Here is a 13,381-nt window from a genome sequence, read left to right as displayed (position 1 = left end):
TGTAAAGGAAAAAAAAAAAAACTTGTCTCCTTTCATAAGACCAAGCGTTTGATGGGAAGGAGAGATTTCATGTTGGAACTTCCTGGTGTGTAATCATTGCTGTGACTGATGGAGCAGGAGACTTCTAATATGAAAAAAGATTGTTAGCAGATTGTAATAAAACCAAACATAAAGTAATACGGCAGTTATCAAGTCAAACACGTGTATTGGATGTCAGAAAATGTGCAAAACATCCTCCCCAGAAACCTTATTAACAAAGATTAGATTTTCTTCTGTGGCTGGTTTGTAGTCTGGGTTGTTTCAACAGCGAAAGAGAAGAGAAAAGATAATAAAATGTCTACTTTTTTTAAACCAGATTGAAGAAAACCACAGAGGAAGAAGCAGACAACTGGCCATCGAGGAGGAGGAGAGAGGGGATCTGGGTTTCTTGGGTAAGTTGGAAACATTTCTGCGAGACTTTAAATCCTTTTTTTTTTTTCTCATCACACCACATCGTCATTTTCCAAAACAGTGTGAACATCCGGCCTTTTACAATCAAACGTTCTTGTTCTTCTCAACGGCATTTCCCCTCCAGCAGCATGTGAACACACACAGATGTCAGTCTGTTGCCATGCCTGGCAGTCGTCCCCCGTCTAAATATCTTCATCTATGATACCAGAGTGTTACTACCAGAGTGTGAATTTATTAATATTAACACTCTCTGTGGAGCTCACCAGCCCCTGAGCGACTACCCAACCTTCCTACAGCTCTTTCCCTGCCGTCCCTTTTGTTCTAGCTGTAAGGCAAAGGTCACCGCTTGCTTGACTGCCATTTGTCAACTGGCAAAGTGTGTTTTTGTGTCGGCGTCCATTTTGGCAGCGAGGGTTTGGCAGGGAGTTAAAACAAAACACTGTTTCTAGTGTCCAATTGTCTGTTTGATGCATATGGTTGCCAAGGTAGCGCACCCTCTCATCCTCACCCACTGCTGTGACAGTGGGCGTCAATGCTTAGAAATCGCAAAATAGCACTTAGAGCCCAAATTGTGCCTAGCGCCGCTCTCTTATTGACACATAATGTGTCATAATCGAGCGTGCAGAGGTAGAAAAGTTCCCTAATGGCAGTTGTAGAATTAAGAGCTGAAGTAGCGCCCCTCGAGCAGAAGGTCTCAGGATGCATTAGAGCCCAGAGAATTGACTCTCGGCTCGCACAGGGGGTTTTTAAAAGGACCCTCGGTAACCTCTGGCTCATCCCCTCATTCTCCTGTGCTGAAAGTGCGTCTGTGATTCAGCAGGGAGTTGATCTAATGCTCTGTGAGTGGAGGTGACACGGTGTGATGTGTGTCCACCGCCCAGCCAAGTGTGAAGGAAGGATCCCACCTCGGCCTTGCAGCACGCCACGCCAGGCGGGGAGGCGGCATGCACAGCTGAGTGGAGAGTTAAGGGACTCTCACGGCTTGGAGCTCATCCGCCTCTGTTGCTGGTGCTACGGTTGTGTTATTTTTGCTGGTAGGGAGGGGGGAGCTCCACTCTCTCCCAGTTTATCCATTTATGTGTCTGTTTCAATCTTTCACTTTGCCTCTGCTTTTCCGTCTGTCAGTCTGCCTCCGAGTCCCTCATTCTTTCCGCTTCTCCCCTGTCATAGCACCGTGGCAGCGGCTTGTTGTTGTGAATGTGTGCTGCAGGCACAGAGAGGCTGAGTCTACAGTTTTCAATGGCCGAGTCATAGAGGGCCACACTTAGGAGCTGCAGACTGAATTTGCGGTTTGAAACACAGCGAGGCGTGAAGTGTCTATTGTGAGCTGCAGCATTCAGGTTCCAAAACCCTTCAATAGAAGGCCACAGAGGTTTCTGTTTACCTCTATGCTGCTGTCTTTCACCAGTTTCCCCTCACGTGGCCGTCAGGGAGTGTGGTATTATTGTTTGTGTGTTTTGATGCAAAGTGGGGGTGGATGGGAAAAAAGATGGAGGATCACTCAGTCGAAGCTGTGCCTGCTCTGAAATAGCTGATGTTGTCAACTTCGCAGGTCTTGGGATGCATTAGAGTGTGGCTTTTGACTCAAGATCTTGGAGACTGATTAGATCATGTGAGCTTTTAGTACACAGTGCAATCAGAAAAGATGTGTGAATTGATGTATTTGAATTTGTAAGCTTAAAGTGCTGCTTAAAGGGCATTTGATTGTGGTCGTTTTGCATAATGCATGGTTAGCAGTTTTTAGAGCACCAATTGTAGCAGGGTATTGTGGGAGACCAGTCATCAACACACAGAAAATATAACCAAGGAGTTACATGGCCAAAGTTTAGATTTTCCAAATCAGTCACTCAATACAACTCATAATGTGTTGCTCAAAACCAGACTGAAGCCAAAATAACACCCCTAAAACAACAAGAAAAAGTGCTGCTCAACAGAACAACAGGGAAGATGCCAATGATCCACTAAGATCTGGAGCTCAGAGAATTCAGCCTATCATTAACTGCAGACCATTTGCAACCAAACATCCCAAACTTTTTGCTATCGACAACTCATTTTGTAAGTTTTGACTATCACTTGTAGCATTTGAATTTGCTCACATGACTGAGATGTAGAAACATGAGAACGCTGCTCCAGTGGACAATAGAATGGGCATATTGGACATGTAATTTACATTTTTGTGTTCTTGGGTGTAAAATGTGTGATTTGTGATTTTTGACGTTGCCAGATTGCCACAAATAATGTGTGAGGCGAGGACAGTCTTACTACACATGAGAACGATGCCCTTCTAACAATCCCTTGTTTCTATCTGGTGAATAACCTCGATTGCATGACATTTCCATCTTTCTCTCAGATTTTGTGTCTCCTCTGTCCACAATCAAACAGAGGCAAGCATTGACCCCTCCAAAACAGGAACAATAGGTAAAAATGTGAAAAAGTCTTTTATGAAACCAGAGTTGCCCTTTCATCGCTCCAATTACATTCTCTCCTGGAGACAGAAGGGGAATGTGCGTGTATGGAAGAAGACCTACAACTTGATGTAAACAGCCTCTAATTAAAGCTGACTGTCAGCACTTTAACCTCCTCGTTGTTTTTTTTCTTTTCCAAATTGAATCTTCATGACCACAGAGCCAAAAAAATGTCAATTCTAATAGAGCACTGTATAAACTAAACCACTTACAGCGACATTTTTCAGATTTTTCATGAATATGAGTACCTGAGCAGTGTTGTCATCTACTATGAGTGGAGCAGCAGCTTTCTTGCTCATGGTTAGAAAGCAGAGATATTACACAGCAGCAGTTGTGAGATGAGACAAGCTGCAGATGAGTTGTGGGACTCATACATTCACAGAAGGCCCGTGGGCTGCTCCCAGCGCTCGTCGTTTCGCATCAAGACATTTCTTAGGTGTCTCTTTGATTCGAGCCTGACAATTCTCTGACGATTCTCTGTGTCAACACTCGGGTCTGTCTGCTGCTCGTGAGAGAGAGAGTGTATGTTTGTCTGTAGCAGAGCAGAGAGGGAGATTCAGCGAATAAGTGTCGGAAAGAAGGACATGAATAAACAAACAGATGAATAGATGGATACAAAGACAGTGAGGGACAGAAAGAGGCTGAGTGATGTGAAAGAGGTTGGTGAGGCCCCTCTTCAGGGGCTTCTGCTCTCCTTCGCCATCTTCCAGGGTGGCGGAGAAAATTGGCTTCATGCTCAACTGACTCACAAACTGCTCAGCAGTCAGCCTGGAGAGTCTGTTCTATATCAGGTGTTGCATCTCCATCTTCTCACCTGCACAACCTTCCTCGAGGCCTTTACCTTTGCAGCTCGTCTTCTCTGTGTGGTATTATCTAGTCCAGCCTTGTGAAACACAAAGTTGTACATTATCAAGGTGTTGTTTGCTCGAGCTACTTGTTGGACACAACCAGGCTGGCTGCTCGAAGTCTTTATGCTTGGTTAACTTGACCGCCTGCTGACTTTAACTTCATATTAAGCATACAGACCTGGGATTATTAGCATTGTAAGCTGACTCTCTAACAATAATGGTGTGTTCAGATAAAAAACAATTGTCTACAAGTTCTTTTTAATCTACCAATCACAACCGAGCTAGCCTTACTGATTGTTTAGTGCTCCAGTGATGCAGTGAGGTGAACCACTATTCTTCATGCTTGCTGGTTCCCATACTACCCATTCTTCCCACATAAAGCTTTTTTTCCTTTTCCTTTTTTTTTCTAACTGCAACATCAACAACACCTATGAGTGCTTGAACTTCAGCACAGGTGGTTACACTTGACTGTTTTGTAACGCTCGTTGTGTCAACTAGTGATGTCCTTAACAAGGTCACTTGAAGTTCTATAGATTAGCTGGAGTACATTGCTGTGCTTCTTGCTGCTTAATACTGTAGCAACCAGAGGCTGACTTTTCCTTGTAGGCAACCAGAGATTATTATGTGGTTTAGCTACTAAAGAGGCAACACGACAGAGCCTTGTGGGATGCGTAATGACTTCTGGCCAGAACACATGTATTAAGTGAGGTTAAGGTCTTGTAGAGCAGTGTTTTTATATCCCAGAGGCATATGTAAAAGCCACTTTTGCAGCTCGTATCATGTGTTTATGGCTTTGCCTGTAAAATCAATGTATGAGCAATCAAAAGTGTGGTGAATTTTAAATAGTCAGTCATTGATTGATCTTGCTGTACAACGCATGTGTGGCAGTGGACGTAAGCAATGGTTCAGGTTTAGTTTTTTTTGCTAATACCTATCACTGACAAATCAAGGGGTCAGGCTTGGTACATCCCTGGAGTTATTATAACATAAGGAAGTCAAAAAATAGCTTTAAAATATGTCAAACCACCTTCATTGAAGTAGTCCATTTCTTGTTTCAAGATACCTCTAAAAATCCTCAAGCAGGTGTCTTTCTCACGTGAGCTTTATAAAGCAGGATACCCTAACAGAATACTCTGCTGACCAGAGAGGATGTGTACCTACTCCAATTTAGGTTTTTTTTCTATTTATTTAGACAGAGAGAAAGCAAGAGAGAAAATTCTGGGCCAGGTTTTAATGCATAAATGTGGTTCCAATGCAGTACTGCGCGATTACAGATCTCTGTATTAGATTTTTAAAATTTGAAATACCCGTGAACCCCCTTTCACCCTGTCGATGAGGTCCAAAGGTCTGTTTTGACTGATTCAGAGTATCGACGTGGCTTCAGGACAGAAAAGACTGTCCTCAAACCGTTGAATGCTGGTGGGATCTATCTGTTTGGAATGGCCTCGAAGAAACCGAATGATTTATGTGGCTGTTAGGCGTGGGGCCTGGTTCAAGGCCAAGTCTATCTGCTCATCACTATAAACAGCCTGCTCCCTGGGTGTTGTGGTGGAATACAAATGCCTGAATTTAGATGTAACCCCTCGCTCACCTGCAGCTCAGCCAATTCTAATGAGAAATCTCTCTGTGTACCTGCTGAGAAAGAGGGGGAGTGTAAAGGAATGGGTAAGTATGAAACGTGACGTCACACTGAAACAGCAGACAACGTTCAGAGTTTCATGTGTGGTTTTCTACTGGTTGCTAAATTGCATCAAATCCCAGTGTACTAATATTTATTTTTTTCCTGTTTTTGTTTTACTGGATCATTTACCAGTGACATTGCGCATGAATAAACATTGCTGTAAGCACATATTTGTCCAAAGTAGTTCCCGGACAGATGATGCAAAGTCATCCTAAAAGGAAAATGACTCAGCATGCTAGAAAGCGGGCTGCAAGGTGGCACAGTTGGTTAGCACTGTTGCCTCGCAGCAAAAAGGTTGCCGGTTTGCGTCCCGGTGGCAGCACCGGAATCTTTCTGCATGGAGTTTGCATGTTCTCCCTGTGCAGCGTGGGTTCTCTCCGGGTTCTCCGGCTTCCTCCCACACGGTCCAAAAACATGCTGAGGTTAATTGGTGATTCTAAATTGTCTGTGGGTGTGAATGTGAGTGTGCTTGGTTGTCTGTCTCTAAGTGTGGCCCTGCGATGGTCTGGCGACCTGTCTAGGGTGTCCCCTGCCTTCACCCTGAGTTGGCTGGGATAGGCTCCAGCCCCCCCGCGACCCTAGTGAGCGGTGTATAGATAATGGATGGATGGATGTTAGAAAGCTTCGATGAAATTAAACCATTCTGTTTTTGCTCACACCTGTAATGTTAGAGTTACTGTATCATTAACCAACCTCACACAAACATCTGAGATTTTTCATGCAAGCTTTTACGGATTTTCATACATCTGATTTTGAGTGTAAAAATGTAGAGTTAGTCTGTAAAAGCAAACGAGCACAGATGCTTCATATCAGCAAGACCTAGCTGATAGAGTAGTATACTGTCAGTGCACACAATTTTGATCCTCATGAAACCAACTGTGCAACCATATGACCCTCTCTAGTTACTGTACTTGTGAAAATAGCTCTCAAGGTGGATTCCGCAGATGTAATTACCCAGGATTCAAAGGAGTCAAAGACTTTACTGTCATATGCAGCAATTAACAAATTCTTTGCTGGCTGTGTCTTTACCAAGGGCCATGGTTAACCTATGTACAGCATGCCCTCATTAAAACGCACTCATCACTCGCATCTAGTCTACTGAGGTAGACAAATGTTGACTATACTAAAAGCAATGCAAAAAGGTTTTGTATATATTAAACAGTGTAATGAAGTATGTGCAGTACATATGCTGCAAAAGGTCACTATGTGCTAAAATTTAAAGTAGTTCAAGATTGTATGTAGTTTTTTTGTATGCATAACTTACAAGCCAAGTCTAGGTCGAACAACAAAAACTACTTTTAAATACGTTGTTTGATGGGTGTTTTTCCATGACAATGCTGCTATTTCAAAATTTAGAAAGCACTGACAATATATATGTATGAATAGATTTAATTATCGACAGCATTCATGAGCAGATAGCAGCATCTCCTACTATTAGTCTGGTAAACATTATGATATCTTATGTTGCCATAAGTGTATTGTGTCACTTTCTGTTGCCAACAAGCTCTGATGTGCTGTTGTTTATGGATTTGTCTTACCTCATATGCACCATGGAAAACGATCAATTAGCTGTGGGTACTAGTCAGGCACCAGTAGGCGGTGCAAACCGCCCCAAGGTAACCCCTGATAGCTGTCCCCCTGGTATTTAGCCAAAGCTGATTATCTCAAAATGGCATTTAATTAGCCTGATTAATCTCTGTGTCTGTATCAAATTGTGATACTTTTTTGGCACAGGGTGAAGGTCTCTTTCATAAGCTTTACTTTAAATATTCACTGATTTTATACAAGTAAGTTCATGTATGGCTGCCTTGTGTAGTAGAGGATTTAATACTGAATAATTTTGGCTTCATAAGTTTGACAAATCCAGATACATTTTTTTCTTCATATTTTTCAGTATTTTTGTGTTGAGAAAAGTTGCTTTCTATACACCAAACCTCAGAAACTGGATGAATATATATATGTATATATACTCAACTCTGTTTGAAACACACTGCTGAATGTTTATGCTGGTCGTAGGTCACCAGGAAATGCATTTATTCATTCTTTGAGTGTAGACAGATGCAGCTGAGGTGGTTTCTGCAGAGATAGTATACTGCATCTGTTATGGCACTAATTCATTCTTCTGTCATGTTCAACCCTGGGGGCATAAACAAAGTGAAACACCTCTGATCTCCTCCCACGGAAGCAAGTGACACGCACCATGTCCAGCGATACTGTTCGACCTCCCACTGTCAGCCTTTTCCTGAACCTGAATTACGCGACAGGCACAGTAAGAAAAACACCTCAAACCCCACTAAAGCCTCACCCAGCTATTATCCAACACTGAGCAGACACTTCTACTGCATTAGCGACTGGTCTCTGCCCGTCACAGGCAGACGCAGGACAGAAGCTGTTAACGGAAGCCGGGCTGACTGTTAGTGTTAAATGGGAGCAATGTTTCCTCCGGAATCACCGTTTGACAAATGAGTGCTGATGGAGCAGTTCTTGTCGGGGCCATTATTTCTGATGGGGCCGGATGATCTGTAAGGACGGAGCAGTGTTTGTCTGCTGCGATGCCCTCTGGGCAAAACACCAAACCTTGCCGAAACACACTCAAACCCTCCAAATGATGGATGTAAGATGGAAAATCTCTAAGCTATTAGACCAGGATTTTTATCTTTTTTTTTTGGTATTGAGTCTCTGATTTCCTCATTGTCAACTGAACTTCAACAGGAGACTTCTGCAGAACATAAAAAAAGCCGCTGCCTTTATGAGAAAGCTAAGACCTTCATTAGTGTCATTAATGCTCATTAGCTAACATTTCAGTCATGCAGACCCACGAGACAGATAGAAGCATGATCACTGTAAGCCGTGGTGAAGCGCCAACAGTCACCATCAGTCACTCACCACCAGGGGCTTTCCGTTGTATTCTTTAATCTTCAAAACTCTCTCTCTCTAATTTCACAAAATCCAATGCTTCAAATAAAATGGGGTCATCCAATTACTTGCTGACAAAAAAATACTTCCATCCGCTTAAGGGAGATGTAATCTCTCTCCCTGTTATTTCATTTCTGGTTGAATATCACAAGTTTCTCAGTCACAGAACTTAATTAGATCAAATTCCATCTAACGTCTTTGGAAGGGGAATTTAAAATGAAAATTCACAGGGCCACTCTTTTAAATTCAAATAGTCAGAGGAGTTTACTCTGGGATATCTTTGATGAATTGTTCGCTTCCCTCGACCGACTTGTTTGTTTGGTTTTGCATATGAAAACCTGACTCCTGAAATAGAGTGGCCATAGCTCAAACCAGTGTAATCAAAGCTCATTCACACTTGGCTGGAAGTCAGTGTTTGGATCAGTGCAGCAGACAAACATTATTGTCACAATAAGCAACATTGCTGCTTGTGTTGTGGTGGGATTTGCTGAATAAGGTTTCTAATGTGGATTATGTTGTGTTTGACAGTTGATTAGAGAAATAAGATGTGTGTGCATGCATGCAAGTGAAGGAGATAAACGCTTAAATATTAAATCAAAGCTAAAAGAAGTTGTGGAATGATGAGTTGCTTCTTTGATTAGCTGATCCTAAGAATATTAGTTACCAACACTTTGAGAATCAGTTTATTGTTGAAGTCACTGCATTACTCTGCTGAACAAAAGTATTCTCTCCTAAAATGAAAACAAGCACCTTTCAAAAATAACAACTAGAAGGAAAGTGCAATAAAAGGCCAGTTTATTACTAAATACTTAACTAGCAATAAAGTAACAGAAATGTAAATATGCATATTTCCAGTTTAGCATCAACTATGATAACTTACTTTGTGTGCATGGAGTGAATATAAAACATCAGAGCTGAAGTGTCACTTCAATTAAATGTTGAAATTATTAGCTCAGTAATCAGCTAATGAGTTGTCTGAATATTATTTTTGCTACTCTGTGGATCATTTTGTGTCATTTATTGAGGTAGAATGTAAATGTCGAACATTTATTGTGTAAAGCTCATTCAGGGAAAAAAAAAAAAAAAATCTATTTTCCATTTTTCAGAACTGGTTTAGCATTTTGGTAGGGTTAACTTGTGATTGTGTCTTTCAATAAAAAAAAAGACCATGATTTGATTTTCTCACACTTTGAAAGGACTATTGTTTGTGTCCTCTACGTCTGAAATTGGATGGTGAGTCCTTTTGGAGTGCAGCGGAGGGGAAATGATTTGTATTCACCTGCCGTATCTGAATAGAGCCGAGGAGGGGCTGAGAGAGTGAGAGAGGGGGCAGTTACATAGTGCTTCCTTTATGTGATAATGGATTGCTCTGACATTCACACACATTGTGGTGTGGTGTGTCTATCAGTCAATACTCTAACTCATTGGGTGAATGGCAAATTTTAAACAGATGCCATTACAGTACTGTCTCGCATTGACACAACAGGTGACACAGTTGTGCATTAGTGTCTCTTTTATGCCAAACTACCACGCTGAATATGCGACACCTCACACAACATGCAACATATGTGTCTTGTCATCATCCACTCCTGCAAATGAATTCCTTTTCTCATTTTCTTTCTTTCTTTCTTTCTTTTTTTTTTTTTTTACGTAACTGCACTCTCTTTTATTGGCCCGCCTGGGCAACTGGATTCTTCTGTCAGCCGCACAAAAGAGACAAAGTGAGACCGGGGACGGGCAGTAATGAGCAACTCCTCTTACAGTGTTACATATAGACCAGCCGCAGTGTGGGGAAGCCTTCTGGAGACAATGGAGGGTTTTGAGAGGTCTGGAGCCCTCTGAAGCCCTTCTTTGATTGAGTTTCCTGGCACTGGTTTCCAGTGTTGGGGATGATTGTGGAGTGGGAGCTGTGGGTCCGGGGAGGGGGCGAGGACCCTCCTCTGCGCTGACCTTTCACAGACACAGGTGGAGTGGAGTGGAAGGGGCTGGAGGAGGAGGAGGAGGAGAGGGAGGAGGAGGGAAACTGCAGGAGAGGCCTATTGTGGTGCTCTGTGAATGTAGAGGTGGCACTCAATAACACTAGAACTCGCTGCCTTCGTCCACCTGCCGCAGATTTTCTCACAGATTACTTGTCCTCACTACTTACTTTTCTCGATTTTTAAATGACGTGTTGTGGTAGCACATATTTATAACAGGTTGTTGCCGTGCACAGTCCATGTTCGCGCTTTGTTCTGTGATGCTGTTGGTGGATTTTGCTTGACAACAGCGAGCACAACTTACTGTTTTATCACCACAGAAGCAACATGGCTCTATGGGTGGCAATGATGGCCAGTCGTGGTGGTTGGGCTACACTTATTATCTAGACTGAAATCAACTATTGGATGGATTGGACTGTGCATGGATCCCCTGACTTTAGTGATCTCTTGTCTTTTCCTCTAGTGCAACCACAGCATTTACCAGTTGGTTAAAGTTTCCAACTGTGCAGCAAAACCATTGACATTCATGCAGCCACTTCTGTACTTGAACTTGAACAGGTATAACTGTACATGTTCAGGGTGGTCATGATTCATTGTTAATCAATCGTGTTAATTATTGACCAATTGAATTATACAAACCAATAAGGCAAAAGACAATGGACTCATGTCAGAAAATGTATCATAGATTTGCTGTAGTACCTGTTTAATGAGATAGAAGACTGCAGCTTGTTTGCTGTTTAACACTGTAGCAACCAGAGGAACTTAAATGAGTTCAATGTTTGCAAATGCAAATAACAACGGGGATTAATACTATTACAAATCAAATAGTTAAACGCTTAGTCCTGTGATTGTTACTGCAGTTGTGTCGTGTTTGAATTCAGATTTTGTGGACGGTGAGGTAGTTTTTTGTGTGGCTGGGAGCATTACTGGGGTTACGCTAGCAACAGGTCATTATGACAAAGACTTCTGTAGCAGTTTAAGGCTTCTGGCCAGTGACCATTTATACAGAGTCAGCTCTGTTTGGCCTTGGCGGTGATCCTGTAGCCACATAGTGCATCTGGTAATGGAGATGCTTCCTAAACTAATTTATACAACTATAGTTGTTATTGTAACATTTCCCGAACAACTAATTTGGTAAAATTAACAGTGTTTGCTATTTAAAAGGTAGTTAAAGTACCTGGTGTTATCTTGACCTGTTCCCAACATTTAACAAGCTTGCAACAAACTGTAAGTTGCTGTGATGAACAAAGGATGTATCATCATCACTGTGAGCATGTCAGTATGATGGTGTTGGCACTCAGCTTTGCGGTTCCATTACTGTGGTTGGTAGACTCAAAATCTCAAAATATTTTGGTGTCTCTACATTTTTACTAGTACCTTCTTATAAACATCACACACTTAAAATGTAATTTTGTTCCATCTCTTTCACTTGATATGCCTCTGAATCCTTTTTAGCTCTGTGAATGCATTCCTGCCTGCTGTTTAGTCTGATTATAAGTATCAAAATGGCCACAGGGTACAGATTGGATTGGATGAGACTATAGGCTTTGCTGCCTTTGTCCACCTGCTACTTGCTAATTTTTAAATTATGTGTTGTGTTAACACGCAGTGGTAACAGATTGTTCCAGCTCACTGTCAGTGTTCACGCTTTGTTATCTGATGTTGTCGGCAGATTTTGCTAGACTGAATGGTACCACACAAAGTGCAGACAGCTCGAAATGACCACTCGCTCCCTGCCTGTCTACATACTGTATCAGCACAATTCAAATTCCACCAGAAGAGTGTTTATTATACAGCAGTGTTTTTCTAGAAAGGCCTGGTTGCATCAGCTGTTGACTCATAGCGATCATCTATAGACATTGTTTCTTTGTGTTTGTCGTGGCCCACAGGAATTCATTTGCTACAAAACATCACGGCTTCGAGTCTGTGTGAGTTCGAGGGGAACATTTCCCGCACTGTCCGTCTCACACAGACTCTTTTTTGTGGCACCCCTAAGCTTAACGTAAACTCCACATATTGGCCCCATCTTGAGAGACCCTTCACATGTGGAGTAAGCCATCCGGTGTGAACACGGTGGCAAACTGAGATTCTAATCATACATCTTTTGTTGAGCTCAGAGGAGGTTCAGAGGTTTTCTAGTGCTGAGCAGATGTCAAGCGTACAGTTTCTCTCAAAGGTTACTTGTGAGATGACAAATGGGTCTGGGCCCCTTTCTTCTCTTTTTTTCCATATGTCTGTGTTTGATGACGGAGTTGACATCTTTTTGTTGGCATGGAGATCTAAGAGCATTTGGGGGATTGCTATGGATACAGAGTGCCCTTTTGGAGAGCAATTTTGAGTGGCTCTGCTCTGTTGAAAAGTCCCTATATTTAGCTGGTAAACATTTTCCCACATGTACTGAACTGTGAGGCTTATGGATTATATAGCATAACTATTATAGTGGCATTTGAGTCCATGTATGCATGGATGTTTCTGTCTGCCGTCTTAAAGGATTTGCTTGTCTTCGCACAGGAGATTGGTTTTATGTTGATTACGTTTTTCAAAGCTGTTATGTTTCTGTGGCTAAAGTGCGTCTTGTGATGTTGTATGCCGAGGATTTTGAGGGTCCTTTTAGCTATTCAAGAAGCCAGTTTGCATGCATTCCTCCCTCTCTCCTGCATTTGTTCATGACAATGAACGTCTGCTCAGCATATGAATGGCCTCACCCATAACGCTCTCATGTGGCACGGCAAGCATACTCAAGCTCCGTCCGTGACGTCCTGCTCGGGCCCAGAGTGTGAAAACACATAAACAAGGAGGATGCATATGCAAATGTGTGTAAGTGAGTATGAATGCTTATCCAAACATGCACAAGCGGGAATATTTGGGGATATGGAATCGCCTGCTTTTAAGAAGTAATTACAGTGTAGGGATAAGCTATTAAATAAGGGTCAAGTTCAGACACACAGTTGTTCACTCAGCCTTGTGCTGCTTTGCCTCCTGATCTCATTTTAATCAATGCTTTTTAGCTTGTATAATTTTACATTAATGAGCCACTGTACAAGT

At 42.2% G+C, this 13,381-nt stretch overlaps 1 protein-coding gene across 3 annotated transcripts in view; it reads left to right on the top strand.

The window, feature by feature from the left end:
- The first annotated feature begins 392 nt into the window (after positions 1-392).
- LOC103375900 (neuronal cell adhesion molecule) overlaps positions 393-13,381 on the top strand; it is a 46,713-nt gene continuing 33,724 nt past the window's right edge. For all 3 annotated transcript variants that reach the window (XM_008306194.1, XM_008306193.1, XM_008306196.1), the window contains exon 1: positions 393-431. The gene's annotated coding sequence lies outside the window, so the exon portion shown is untranslated. The remainder of the gene's footprint in view (positions 432-13,381) is intronic.

Source organism: Stegastes partitus, unplaced genomic scaffold, assembly GCF_000690725.1.
Source record: "Stegastes partitus isolate 25-593 unplaced genomic scaffold, Stegastes_partitus-1.0.2 Scaffold3628, whole genome shotgun sequence".
Taxonomy (NCBI): Eukaryota; Metazoa; Chordata; class Actinopteri; family Pomacentridae; genus Stegastes; species Stegastes partitus.
This window is presented reverse-complemented; position numbering and strand designations above follow the sequence as displayed.